Here is a 15,807-nt window from a genome sequence, read left to right as displayed (position 1 = left end):
TTTCTTGAATTTTCAAAGGACATATACTTCTTTTTAAACAGGGATCACATGGCCTCAGTTAAAAACATCTCTTTTGTTATGTTTGAACTGGATTTTCCTGATCCTGCCCTCACCATAAGCCGAGTATGTTTTTTTGCTCAAGGGTCATAATCTATTATGCTGTTGGCGGAATCCCCATCCTACAAGAAACAGTCCTCAGTAACCTCCAGACAAATTGAAATGCTGCATCAGGACAACTACTGACAAGGAGACATCCTGTCTAACCACACACCCCCACCCCACCCACTTCCAGCTCTTGGTCCATAACCTCATTGGTTATGGCCCTTCAAGCATTTTTTTTCCCTCTACCATCCTTTCAGGCAGTGGATTCCAGATCCCTATGACCCTCTGGGTGAAAAAGATTCTCCTCAAACCCCCTCCAACATCTTATCCAATCTGGTTATGAACCCCTCAGCCAAGGGAAATAGGACCTTCCCCTCCAATCCATCGAAATCCCTTGTGATTTTATACTCTTCAATCAGGATATTCCTCTGTCTCCTCTGTACCTCAGCAAACAACCCAGCCTGTTCAATCTTTCCTAAACACTAAAATTGTTCAATGCAGGCAACATCCTTATAAATTGTCTCTAAGCATAATTACACCTTTCCTGGCATGCAGTAACCAGAACTACACATTCAACTATGGCCTAACTCATGTTTTATACAGTTGCAGAATAACCTCCTAGCCGATGATATTCTGTGCAATGACTAATAAAGGCAAGTATCCCATATGCCTCCATAATCCCCTGATCTATCTGTCCAGCCACTTTCATGGAGCAGGGAAAGCTAGCCCTACTCTGCCAGTGCTTGTGACGAACTGATAGAGAGTAAAGCTGCTACAGCAGTCTGGCTAGGGGCCGGGATGGGGAAGGGGATATAACATGTCATAATTGGCAGACACAACACTGCCACTTCTGAAAGCACACAACACCTTATACATTTGAAATGTTTTCAGTTTTATGATTCAATTATTCATTTCAGCTTTTTCATAAATTACTTTGTGAGAGATTATATTTGGAAATAAATTAAGAAACAATTCTGTACAAATTAATGCCTGTCTAAATAATTCAGCAATTGCTAAAGAAAAAACTTAAAAAACCACACCAATTTTTGTTCACAAATAGCAGTCGGTAACAAATAGTGAAAGAAAATCCAGAGAAAATTAGAAAAAACATGCATCCTGATGAGTGTTGTGTAAAGTGTGTATCCTTCCTGTTTTAGGCCTAGGGCCAGATTTACAGTGAAGTAACCAAACTATACTAATATTTATAGTGACCTCCAATTAGTGACCTTCTGTCATGGCTTGTTAGTGATGTACTTTCAACAGTTCTACCCAAAGCTGCTTAGAACCATCACTGAATCATTAATATTTAAGGTGACTTGGTTAAAATGAGGAAGTTAAATAGAACAATCTTCTCAGCACTTCTTCATTGTTCTTGCAAACTTACTTCATGTTGATTATGTGGAAAGTTACAGTAACCATTCTGAAAAGGAAGTTACTCCCATCTGCTCCCCATTTTCTCTCTTCCTCACTGGGAGGCAGTGTTTCAGGTTCTGACATAGTTCTGGACCCAGTGATAGTTGACACATGCAATCCTCTTTTGAGAATGAAACTATAAATTCTGAGCTAACAATCTTATTCAACTGTGGAGTGCACCACAGGGAAGCATGATCCTGTCTTAATGCATAGTTCACATGTGTACTTCTTACTAAGAGGTGACTGGAGCGGAGATTTTGGCAGATAGTTTCCTTACATTGACCCCAAGGTGTGCTGCAGAGAATTGTTGCATGCATAGCATTAGGTCAACTGCGACTTAGGGCTGAACCTGGGGTATTCTTATGCTGAAAGTTTCAATACTAAACATTTCCTGTTCATGTGCACATTGAATACCTGATGAGGATGGGGTTGAGCACAACATGAGACTGAGTAATCTGGGCCTATATTCTTTAGAGTGTATAAATCTGAGATATGATCTCATTGAGGAAAGAACAAGACTCTAAAAGGGTCTGATAGAGTAGATGCTGAGAACCTGTTTCTGCCAGTCGGGGAATCTAAAACACAGGGGCACAGTCCTAGGAAAAGAGATCGATTGTTTAGGACAGAGTTGAGAAAAAATTACTTCACTCAAAGGGTTGTGAATCTATGGAATTCTCCAGCTCAGAGGGTTGTGGATGCTCCATCATTAAATATATTCCAGGCTGGGTTAGACAGCATTTTTGGTCCTTTAAGGAATCTGGGGAAATGGGGGAGCAAGCAGGAAGGTGGAGTTGAACCCCAAGGTCAGCCATGATTGTACTGAGTGATGGAGGAGAGTCAATGGGGTATCATTTGATCTACCATTGCTCCTATTTCTTCTGTTACATTCTTATAATCACCCACAGAAGCTGGAAGATGCTTTTACATTACTGAACATACCCATGAGCATGGTAGCTTTCCTCTAATGCTTTTTTAAAAATTCATTCACAGGATGAGGGCGTTGCTGGCCGGGCAGCATTTATTGTCCCTTCCTAATTGCCCAGAGGGCAGTTCAGAGTCAACCACATTGCTGTGGGTCTGGAGTCACATGTAGGCCAAACCAGGTAAGGATGGCAGTTTCCTTCCCTAAAGGACATTAGTGAACCAGATGGGTTTTTCCTGACAATCGACAATGAATTCATGGTCATCATTAGATTCTTAATTCCAGATATTTTATTGAATTCAAATTCCACCATCTGCTGTGGCAGGTTTTGAAGCTGGGTCCCCAGAACATTATCTGGGTCTCTGGATTAACAGTCTAGCGATAATACCACTAAGCAATTGCCTCCCCTCCAATAATAAGAGTTTCACTCTGTTTATTCCATGCTGTTTTCATGCAGCACTCTGCTGTTTTACTCTTTATTCCATCCATCAATTTGGCAGTAGGTTGACAGCCCATATTTCAATAGCAAAAATTGTAGTTTTGCAGACTTGGTCAGAGATTGTGGCAGGTCCCTTTAGCTCAAACATAGGAACCATCCAGGATAACCTCTTCCATGGTTAGACCTAAATTCATAGCGAATTCAAATAGCACTGACAAGAACTGTTCGCAATTGTCATCATTGACGTTTTTGGCTGGAAGAAATGAGTGAAACTTTCCCCTGTAAAAAGTTTTACTTCTTTTCAATGGCAAGGAAATCAAGTCATTTAATCTGAGACTGTCCAAGTGAAACATATAAGCGTGAAAGCTCACATGAAAGGAATCAGCAGGAGTTGGATAGACTAGAAACTAAATGAAACTCACCAGTGTTTTACATAATTTATGACAGAGTAAAATACTTATTAGCTTTAATATTGGGATAACTCTAATGTTGTATTCTATGTGTTTCTTCTTATCAGTTTCATTTGAAAATATTTATCTGAATAAAAACTGCATATAATCTGGATCACACTGATAAATCCTTTCCACTGAGTTTCGCCAATTGAGAATGATGTTATTAATTCTACACTGTATTAAGCCTAAGCACTAAGTAGGATTCGTAAATTTAATTTCAATAGTGTGGGTGGCATGGTGGCTCAGTTGTTAGCACTGCTGCCTCACAGTGTTAGGGACCTGTGTTCAATTCGAACCTTGACTGTCTGCGTGGAGTTTGCGTGTTGCCCCTGTGTCTGTGCTGATTTCATTCAGGTGCTCTGGTTTCCTCCCATAGTCCAAAGACGTACAGGTTAGGTGGATTGGCCATGGTAAATTGTACTGTAGCATACAGGGATTTCAAACTATGAACAGTCCTGGCCCTTAGGGTTGATATCAGTACCATTATTTCATCTGCAGTCTGTGTGTGTATCGCAGATGACTGGAACTTCTTTTTCTTGAGCAAACAGATTTAGTAACTTCAGGAGCAGCCGGATTGGATGTCAGGGTTAATGCAGATTGCAGGATTCTCTCAAATCCATGCGATTGCTGACTGCATCGATTCATGAGGCATTGGCACATGCCAGTATTGGGGAAAGTGGAAGCCATATTTTTGGGACAGTCTTCATCTGATCCTTGGTGAGATCAGTGTTCTGTTAAGTTGTAATACTTGGGTGGTCGAGAAAGCTTCAAATTAAACAGTGGAAGCAAGAGATCATGTGTCACAACCGCAGATCAGAAACCCAAAATACCATGGACATTCTTAACTTGAAATTTCAAAATGTCATTTTTTAAAAAGAAGACTGAGAGAGCCCAGAGTGGCAACAGATGTAAAGTAAGTGGCTGTCTGGAGAAAGAGTGATCTATGGAACGTCACACCTAAAGATGCAAAGAGAACTTCAAACAACAACCCATCAAAGGGGGAAGAGCTTGGACTGTGATCTCTCGTAACTACAAAGATAAGGAGGGATGATGTTGTGGAACAAGGGACAAGCCACTCCCCTGCGGATTATGTCCCAAACTGCAGATGTATCTTCTTTTCTCTTTGAAGAATACACAAGTAAAATAGTTTTTAAAAGACCATACTCAACTCTATTGCAATTTGCTAGTAGGACTGAAGTTCTCATCTGTGCTAATGGACCAAGGTGTGTACTAGCTTGAATTTAAGTGTTGGCGTGGTGTGAATGTCATAGTCAAAGCACTCTGTCTTTGTTACACCTATGTTACAGGTAAGGGGATTCTGTTACTCTGAGTCCTAGAAGTCAGTAAAAGACAGCACAATGAAAAGACCATCTCTAATCCTGAATGTTGGAATTCAGTTGCATTAAAAAGGAATCGGAACAATAGAACTTCAACCTGCAAAACTAAGGATCTTGAAATTGACAATTTAACTACCAATGTCAATGCTACTACTAATCTGCACTGCAATAACCATGATGTTTAACCAAGCTTCACAAACAGTTTAGAGACTGGTCTGTTCATTTATTTTTTAGTATTTATCTTTATTGGATTCACCTCTCATTTCTGATCTGTGAGTAAATGTGTTGTGTTACTAATTCTTATGTTTAATAATTAAATAAATCTACACTTTGTTAACTCACTAAAGGCTATTTAAATTTGCACCATTTAAAACACAAGTTAATTTGGGTCTGGGAGAAAGATATCCACAAAAAAGGATCTGCTTTAAAATTAACCTTGTAGTGACCAAAGAGGGGCCAGGTAAATAAAGAATAAATTTATCTCTACTCACCTGGGAGTTTAATTATTTGGGCTATCCCATCTGGCACTGTAACAATTTCGGGAACCCTGCCCAGGGTCTAGGTATAAAACTATTTTGGGAAGATGTAATAAAGAGACAGGACAATGTAAGAGATCAAAGCACAATAAGAAAAATGATGATCAGCGTTTTGCAGCGAGGAACAGAGCATGCAAACATATTAGTGCACTAGCAGAAAAGGCTAGGGATCACAAAACTGTAAAAAGACACAACCAAAGGCTCTGTATCTGAATGCACATAACATTCATAACATTGACAGCGCAAATAGAAATAATTATGTATGATCTGGCAGTGATTACTGAGTCATGGCTATAAAATGACAAAGAAAAGGGACATGACATTTAGGCAGGAAAGAAGTTAGCAAAACATTTAAGGGGTAGCCTTGTTAATTAAGGATAACATTGGTAAATAGACAGTAGTTCTGAACAGTACATCATAAGATTGAAGAAAACAGAAAGAGCAGCAAAGAATGACTAAAATATTAATAATGAGGGGAGAAATTAAGGAGGCTATAGTTGTGGAATCAACTAATATTCTAGAATTCTTCTAGGAAGTAATGAGCGATGTGAATTGAGGGAAAGTTATGGATGTGCTGTACTTTGTAAGGGAGCTGGATGTGAACTAATAATAGAAAATATTGTTCAGCATGCCAGCCAGCATCTGTAGAGGGGAGAAACAGGGGTATCAGGATGAATTTAACAACATCCCTTGTTCAGAGATACTTAGTCCCGATCACAGAAGATGCTATAAGAAAGAGGGAGTACACAGAAAGCCATTTTCCTGACCTATCCCCTGACTTCCTCAAATTTCCCTTCCCCTCACTGTCCAACCTTTCCCAGAGCCCCCATCCCACACTCATTTACCTTTGTCCACTGACTGGGCACATGCCAAGGGTCATTGTTCAATGTACTACTGGCAGCAACCACTGAACTCAATACTAAGAAACACAAGACAACTGGCTCTGTCCTGGTACTTAGCCTGATAACACTGAGGATATCCTAAAATACATTATATTCAATGAATTTTGTTTAAAAATAGTTGCAATGAAAACACAATAGCCAATGCCAAGATCCCACAAACAGGTGTAACATGAATAATTAGTTACATTGTTTGTTGATGCTGGTCGAGCGATAGATGTTAGTTAGGAGTACAGCTCTTCCTCAAGTATTTCTGTAGTTTACATCCACTAGATAGGGCAGATTGTCTCAGTTTAATATAAAAAATAGCACCTCCAGCAGTGCAGCACCTCCTCAACACTGCACTGAAATATGAAGCAAAATTCTTCAACCAATATGGGGAGCTTCAATCAATTGATTTTCTAACTCGGAAATGAGACATGTTTGAGCCAAGATTGGAATCAAAGAGCTGCGAGAGATGTAGCAGCTTTTGAAGGTGAGGGGAACATTAAGATGATGAACAAAGTTTGCTTGGCTGAATTATGAACAACTATGGAACATAGGAAGGGGGGAAAGAAACTGATTGAAGCGAAGGTGAAGCTGTGCAGTGTTGTGAGGAAGAATGAGAGTGGGGAACAGTTAGATCATGACATTTCTCTTTGCATTGTTGCCAGGTCTTGCAGTTAATGCAGCTTACAGCTGTAGGCTGTACCACTTTTCACCATGCCCAGTCCTCAGTCCATTTTAATGCGTACTGATCATCTGAGGCCAACTGGAATCTTCTCCCTCTCATGAACTCAGTCCACATATATCTCCACGGCAAAATCAAAGACTCTTGTGGCCCTTCTTCATCCCAAATGTCTTCCTCTTCATCCCTGTTGTCTCGTTCCTGTTTGATCACAAGAAAAGAATCTCCCTTTAACTTTATGGAACATTCAACAGCAGCTGATTTCCTCAGCAGTGAGCTACCTCAGGGAAAGGTATTTTGCACTAACAGGTTGTCAACTACATGCTAATGGGGGAGAAACAGAGATTGGGGTAGTACCTGCCTCTCCACTCTCTGTCCCTCGCCTTTTCTATCACTTGGCACTTGGCCAATTTCATGGCGGAAGACCAGAGATGGCCCACTTTGGCACTGAACTACAGCATCGTGATGGAAATATAACCTCAATGTGAGGACAATATCAAGTGCTATTGCATTGGACTTTGGTGAAAAGAATAGGGGCTTAATTATCTAATATGTCCATTTTTTTCCACTTCGCAGTATAGTGCTGCAATCTCCAAGCAATACAACTGAGAGCAGAGCAGGAGTGCGGAAGAATTTAAAGCTGCTCCTGATTTCAGTCATGTTACTTTTAGTGCCACATTTACACAGATGATCAGAGGTCAGAGTGAGCTTTTCTTGTCCCTGTATCTATTTCCTTCTGCCTCCTTCATTCACCCACCATCTGTTCTGTCCACCACATGTAACAGAGGGGGAGGGGAATTACCCAGACACATGCACACAGAGCATCTTCTGCTGCACTCTCACATACACAACATCTGACGCACACTGTAGCCTCTATGTTCGACTGAAAATCTTGCAGCCGTCCTGCTGAGAAGCATCTGTGTGAGCTAGGCGACTCCTCTCAAGTCAACATTCCTCCGTGGCCATGCAGAAATTGTGTCCGACAAAGGCAGTTCAAAACTTGCGTCAGGAAGAGGAAGTTTATCCTCTGATCAAACATGAAGATAGATGATAACGGTTTTTTTTTGTTTACATTCTATGAGTGTACTTGAAACAAATCTTAAATTTCTGCCATTGAAGGTGATGCATTTATAATGATTCTGGTTGGGGCTGAGTTTGATAGCATTTATACCACGGCCTGCCAATATTGTAAATCCAATTTCACAGCTGTGGAGGCAGGATCTCAGTACAGTAATATCAAGTCAGCACATTGGTGTCTCCCGTTGCGTGAAGATACATAAAGCATGTTTAGAGGCTTTCTCTAGAGCCAGGCGAGGCCTTTATTTACATTGTGCATGGTATGGGTAATGGCTGTGTCTATGCATTTCACAGAAAAGGTGCTGGATTTTGTTCCTTAAGACAATCATAAATAGCCAGTCAGAAAATATGTCAGCAGCTTACAATCAAACAACCATTTTATTGGGGATGTGGTGAGTATGAGTATTTAATAAACTTCAGTTTTGTCTTCTGCTTCAACCATAGACTTTAAATAAAACTATAACATGTAATCTGCCGGAAACCAGATTTGTACCTGGCCAGGGAAGACAGGAACGTTCGACAATTACAGGAAAATGTTGATCTGTTTATGGAGACAGATAGGAAAAAAAAGGATTCACTGCTTTTTCTGACTCTATCATGTGCAGTGGGCTTACACTATTATGCAGCACAATTTCTTGTACCTGACTTGGCTCTACAGACTGTTGGAAACTCATCTATCATGAGAGTGAAAACTTCCTGCATTTGTGTGTTTGAAGTTTGGTTTTCTTTCAGATAAGTAACGTGATTTTTTTGGGAGGGAGGGAGCCAATCAAAGTACCCAATCAGAGCCAGTTGGTTCATCGAATCTGTCCCTGAGGTGCCTGTCATTTCAGAGGAGCAACTCCAGGCAAACATACACTTCTTTCTTCATTTGCTTTATTCCAGAGTAAAAATACCCTCCAAATTCACAAACCAATGACAACAGACAATCACAAAGATTTAGATAAAAGGAGGCTTTTCCAGTGCTGCAGGTACAATGAGATCCAACACGCAGCAGTAACATTATACAGTGAAGCCCAAGTGTCACCACTAACTGAAGGAAATGATAAAGGGAGAGAATGAAGTGTGCAGGTTACCTTTCACAACAGGCACAGTGAGAAATAGAACATGCAACTCTATCTTTCCTATACAAGATTCCCAACTGTTTTGCCCCATAGAAGATGACCTTTAACAGATCTAGGTCAGACTGAGTTTGAAAGTCAGCGAGAATTGGGTGGGTATGCCAGAAAACAAATGTAATGCTCATTTTGAACAATCAATGATGTATTAGGCTTGCAAACAACATGAGATTTATTTTGATTAATTAGTCATCTTTAGACGAAGGTCATCTTTTAAAGAGATTTAGAGATCAGGATTTGTTGACTTAAGAAAGGGAACTGATACAAAATTAAGGAAATTGATGGAATGCACAGCACATCCAGCAGCAAATCAACTCTATTGGTATAGGCTGTTCTTAACATTAGCATGATCAGTCTTTGCCTTCATAAGGTGCTTGACAACCTAAATAACAGTTTTCAGGAAGAAAATTAAGTAAACTGTGTACAAAATTGCCAAGACCACAGGCCACCAACAATGTTGGAGAAGTTACTACTTGGTCCTTTGAGGACTGCAGTAACAACTTTGCCATGGGCTGCAAACAGAATTAGAATTAGATTTTATCGTCATGTGTACCCAAGTACAGGGATATAGGACAGTGAAAAGTTTACAATGTCACCATTCATGGTGCCATCTTAGCTACAAGGTACCTAGTACAAAATCTTAGGTAAAAATTAGAAAACTAAAGATATAAGAAACACTGCAGTGCAACATAAATTCCCAATTTTCTTTCCAGTACACTATTTATAGATTCTGCCGTAGGGATATTCTGGCTGAAATTCAGTGGTCAGTTTTTACATATTGTTGCCATCTGCAAAAATCTGCCTTTTCAGTTCATTAGTCTTCAAAAAAAAAATGAAATGGAAGACCTGTAACCAGAAAGACCCTGACAGTTAAACTGTGACACAAGATTCATGATAACTGCTTAATATTTTAAAACATCATGATAAGGAAACACATTATTCAGCAAGCAGATTTAGCTTTATATATAATTAACATTACTTAACAGAATCATAGTCAATGACCCTTCTGAAGTATTTAGTAAGCTAGTAGAAAGTCTGAGTGTCAAATGCTTCTGAGGTCCCTTTTGAACACTTTTACTAATTGAAGAATTCTTCTATTCATTAAAAAAATTCCAATCTTCACTTTGTATTTGCTAAATATAACTATAAACAATTTACTGAATGAAATTGTGGGTTATTAAATAGTTTATTTTTAGAGTATTATAGCGTTCTTTATGGTCTTTGTCAGCAAAGATTGTCAATGATATTGTCCCATGAGGAAGCAAAGAATCTATGAGAATAACAAACTATCCATGGCTAAATAAGGAAGTTAGAGATACTGTAGTACCAAATTGAAAGAAGATAATTATAATGCTGCAATAATTAGTGGTAGCCATCAGACGGGAACATTTTGGAAACCAGCAAAGCATGACTGAAAAAAGATAAAGAGAACAAAGTTAGAATCTGAGAATAAACTAGCAAGAAATATAAAAATAGACAATAAGAGCTTCTAATATGATATTGTAAGGAACAGACTAGCTAAAGTAAATATCGGTCCCTTTAGAGGATGAGACTTGGGGACTGGACAAGCCATATAAATACTTTGGCTATAAGAGCAGGTCAGAGGCTAGGAAGCCCGCAGTAGGTAATTCACCTCTTGACTCCTCAAAGCCTGTCCACCATTTACAAGGCACAAGTGAAAAGTGTGATAGAATACTTCCCATTTGCCTGGAAGTTGTAGCTCCAACAACATTCAAGACCCTTGACACAACAGCCAGACTAAAGCAGCCCATTTGTTTGGCACCACATCCATAGACAATCACTCCCTCTACCACCAACACTCAGTAGCAGCAGTGTGTACCATCAACAAAATGCACCACAAAAATTCTCCAGTGCTCCTTAGACGTCATCTTCTATGACCACTACCATCTAGAAGGACAAGTTGGAGCAGAGCAAATTAAGAAGTGGCCTTATTGAGGTGTATGAACAACTGTGACAGGGTAAAGAAGAATGTTCTGTTTCCATTAGTTGGTATGTCAGTAATTAGGGGCCACAATTTCAAGATTGTCATGAAGAGAAACTTCTTTACTCAGTGAGTTGTTAGGATTTGGAATTCTGGGAGAGTGGTGGAGGCGGATTTGATACAAGGTTTCAAAACAGAGCTGCATGTATCTTTCAAAGTGATGGAGTTAAACGGTTATGGTGATAGGACTGGACAGTGGGACTAGCTAGGTATCTCTTTCAGGAGATGGCCTCCTCCTGTACTGTAATATTGTGTGATACTAGGAAGGACAATGGCAGCATATACATGGGAGCACCATGCCTGCAAGTTCCATTCCAAACCACTCATCATCCTAACTTGAAAATATATCGCCATTCCTTCAGTGTCACTTGGCTAAAATCCAAGAAGTCCCACCCAAATAACATTGCGGGTCTATCTACACCACACAGACTGCAGCAGTTATAGACGGCAGCTCACCACCACTTTGTCACAGGTTATGAAGGATAGGGAAATAAATACTGGCCCAGCCAGTGACATCAGCATCCCATGAGTGAATAAATAAAACAAAAATAATAATGGAAAACAAGGAATTAGCATATTTTGAACAGACATTTTGTATCTGTTTTCAAGGTAGAAGACCTTAAAGCATCTTAAGAATAGTAGAAAATCAAGGAGCAAAGGTTAGAGAGGAACCTGAAACAATCACTATCACAAGGTAAACTAATGGAACTGAGGACTGACAAATCACAGTACATGATGATGTGCATCCCAGGGACTTAAATGTAGTGCTTGTGGAGATAGTAAATATATTGTTTGCAATCTCCCAGAATTTGTTGGATTCTGAGTTGGACAGATATTTGACAAGCAAGTCCAGAGTTATAATGACAAGAAGGACAATGGAACTGAGACCAGAATCAAATCAGCCACGACCTGTGATAATAAGTGGAGCAGCTTCAAGGAGCTGAAAGACCTGCTCCTGTTCCTAATTTTTACAACTTGTAAGAGGTACATTCCAGTGCCTAGGCTTAGGGTCATCTGAAGTCAAGAAGACTGATACACTTAAAAACAATGATGTAAGCAAAGGACAGAGATTCTGAATAGAGAGTGCTAACAATGATAGAAGCATGATGGACTGAATGGAATCCATCTGTGGTATTATTCTAATGATCCTACATTCTATGTCAGCGTTTATTCTCTCCTGTAGGACACGTGACCAGGTTATGTGTAGTCATTACAAAAGCAGCACAATCTGACCGAACCTGATTTCCATGATAACTTCAGCATAATGGATAATTGTAGTCTCATGACATGGTATATCAGTAAAACAGCTGCATGCATTGCCAATGACAACGCTTCATGCTTCCCTAAAATTACTGATGACCCAATAAGTTTATTGTTTTATTAGCTAAGCCAGATCAATTGGTGTGAGTTAATCCCAAACTAACAATTAGGCACAGACATTACAGTTGGATAAATGCTTGCTAGCACAGAACTTAAGCATTGCTTAAAGGAGACTAGACTTTGAAGCTTTGCTTCTTGCACTCATCAGAACTAGGATGCAAGAAATGAGAAAGAGACATCATTTTATACAACATGAGAAGAGGTTACTGAGCAACAATACAGTTACTATCAATGTTCAGAGCAGGAAAATCAGTTGGAATTCCCTGCTGACTGTTTTCTAACAATCCTAGCTGGAAGTGTATATGTGTGATTGTTTGTATGTGTGGGCATGATATAAAGATAGAGTTTGACTTGCCTCGCAATTTCCCACTGAGTGAATTAACCCACCAATGTTCACAGTCAGTGCTCAGAGGTGAAGTACTGAAGGACGTAATTGAATCTCAGCAAGGAATCACTATTTTCAGAAACTTGAAGAATTCTCACCTAAACAGTCTGCTAACCTACGACTGGGGGGATTTAATGTGAAGTTAACTAGAATACATATTTACAGAAAACAAAATGATGAGCTTTTATAGGCACACCTGTGCAATGTATTTCTGTGTTAACAGCAGTCGTTAAGGTAAAGTTCTTGTGATATAACTGCCTATCAATGGCACACAATATACTAAAAAGATGGCAAAGTTGAAAACTGCAATGTTTGTCCTGTGGGCTGTTGTACCTACAGAACATACTTTACCATTCACAGTCATGTAAACAATGTTACCCTACCATAGTATTATACAGGCATGTTTGTAAAACATTCCTGAAGGAGCGCTGAGCTAAAATAATTAAAGACCAATGTACTAGATCACGATAAACTAATACAGTGAGTAAAAAATGTGTGAACCCAGCTTAAAATAAATGACAAATTGTTATTTAAAAACAGCTCAGAACTGCACAATGTAAGACAGATAAGGTTCATAATACTTCACAAAATCACGGCTGAGTCTGCATTTTGGAATGTAGGACCTTCCCTGTAATACAGGTTCTGATTTAAGGAATGTCATTGAGAGCATCTAATTCCACTGTGGGTCAACATATTTTACGCACAAAACCTGATTTTTAAACATACTTACAAAGTAAGATTTGTCTCTATCAATATCCTTGCATCAATCTTGAAAACACATCCATGATTCAGATTCATACAAGTGTAATGGGGCCATCTGCATATATAAAGAAATGCATCTATTGTACATTACTTTAACTGCATTTAGAACGCTATCAAAGAATCTCCATTAACAGCGAAAACAATTAATCCTCCTCGTGCCAGTTTAAATAGTGATACAGTTTTGACAGCTCTAACAAGGAACAATGTTTCATTTAAATCTTTACTTTTTAAAGCAGAAAAAACATTCAATGCTCTCCTATGGCTAGTCAGAGACATTTAGAATAATTGAAAACTTCTGGTAAATGATCTAGTGAAAAACTAAATGATTTGAATTATATTATAAAGCTTAAAGGTAAATTTAGTGGATTATAAAGAATTCAGAGAGTGAATTCTTCTGACCTTTAGCTCATTGGTAGATGCTACTCTTAAACTGTATTTTCAATATTCTTTTACAAAAATATAACTTTGGTGAATGGACAGTAAACACGTAAACATACAATTTAGAAACAGGAGTTGGCCATTCAGCCCTTTGAACCCACTATACTATTCAACAGGATCATGACTGATCTGACTGTGGCCTCGACTCTACATGACTGCCCCTAAAATCACTCAAGTGCAAGATATATATTGTATGATTGTATCCTTCTCAATCCCACAATTCCGCATGATGTACATAATCATTTTTGGGTACAAAATTTGAGTACTGCTGAAAAAGACACATTTTGCTGAAGTTTCTCGTCTTGCACTCTTCAGGACAATTTTCAAAAACACCAAAGAAAACAACATTCATATAGCAAGTGGTCGAAAAGTGGACTCTGATTGTTTGTTGTGGAGAATGCACCAGTCAATAATGATTAATAGTTAACTGCCAAGATTCTCCACAATATCTTTACCAATCAGACTTGATGTGTTCATTAAATAGAAACTGAAAAGACTGTGGATGCTCTTAATCAGAAACAAAAACAGAAATTGCTGGAAAAATTCAGCAGGTCTGACAGCATCTGTGGAGAGAAATCAGAGTTAACGTTTTGGGTCGAGTGACCCTTCCTTAGAATTCAATCAGCATGTCCTCCGATACAGTATAAATGTTGCTTACGCTTTGCTTTCATATTTGTTGTGAATTGTCCGGATGAATGCAAGATAGAAAGCTTCAACAAAATATATCTTTTCTTCAGCATTGACCGAGTTCTTTGAGAGATTTAAATTCATTTAGGTCTGGGCTCTTAAGCATCTTCATGGGCTCTTAAGCATCTTCATGGACACAACCAGTTATTGTGCTGTCAGTTGCCAGCGACCTGAGCTCCTGAATTCTGCCCTAAATATCTCCATTTCTCTTTCCTCTTTCAAAACACTTTTTAAAACTTACCTCTTTGACTAAATTATTTATTATACCCAGTATGGTCTTTTGTGGCTCGGTGCCATATTTTGTTTTATAATAAGAAATGTCTTGGAATATTTTATCTTGCTATACTATATTAAAAGCTAATGACTAGTGATATATTTTAATGTCTGTGTACCATTGTGAATTCAATTTCCACCCCAGAGTCTTGAATACTTGACCGCTCCAATGCAGAACTGGGGGTGAACAGTACAATTGGGGGTGTTCCTTAAATCTAAAAGATTCCGTGCCACTATTCTGAAAGGGAGCAGGGGTGTTGGTCCTATCACCCTATCTCTTAATCTTTATCGCTCAATCAACATTAAAACATCATGGAAACCCATTGTAGAAAATGCAGACTTAGGTAAAACACTGCCAAGACTGCATTTCAGCTTTCCACCTGGTCAACTCATTTCTGCTTCTGTGGTGAGCCATTCATGCACTGATCCAAAACCAAAATACCATCAAAACCAGACAGTAATTGACTGGCAACACCTCCAGAACATTGGAAATAAGGTCAAAACAAGAGTGAATCTCAAATGTAAACTGGTGGGTACCAGCCAGGGTAGAACAGCCTCCCCACTTTACACATCCTGGTCTATGCAACACATAAGTCAATAAATGTGGAGCTGGAAAAGCACAGGAGGTCAGACAGCATCCAAGGAGCAGGGAAGTCAGGACTGGAGAGGGGGAGAGGAGCCCAGACATAAATAGAGGGAGAGGTGTGGGGCTGGAGGACAGTAGGTGGGATGGAGACCAGGTGAATGCAGGTAGGGGGTTACTGTATCAGAGATAGTAGGAACTGCAGATGCTGGAGAATCTGAGATAACAAGGTGTAGAGCTGGATGAACACAGCAGGCCAAGCAGCATCAGAGGAGCAGGAAGGCTGATGTTTCGGGCCTAGACCCTTCTTCAGAAATGGGGGAGGGGAAGGGGGT

This window comes from Rhincodon typus, chromosome 24, assembly GCF_021869965.1.
Source record: "Rhincodon typus isolate 14 chromosome 24, sRhiTyp1.1, whole genome shotgun sequence".
NCBI lineage: Eukaryota > Metazoa > Chordata > Chondrichthyes > Orectolobiformes > Rhincodontidae > Rhincodon > Rhincodon typus.
Note: the sequence above shows the minus strand (reverse complement) of the source record.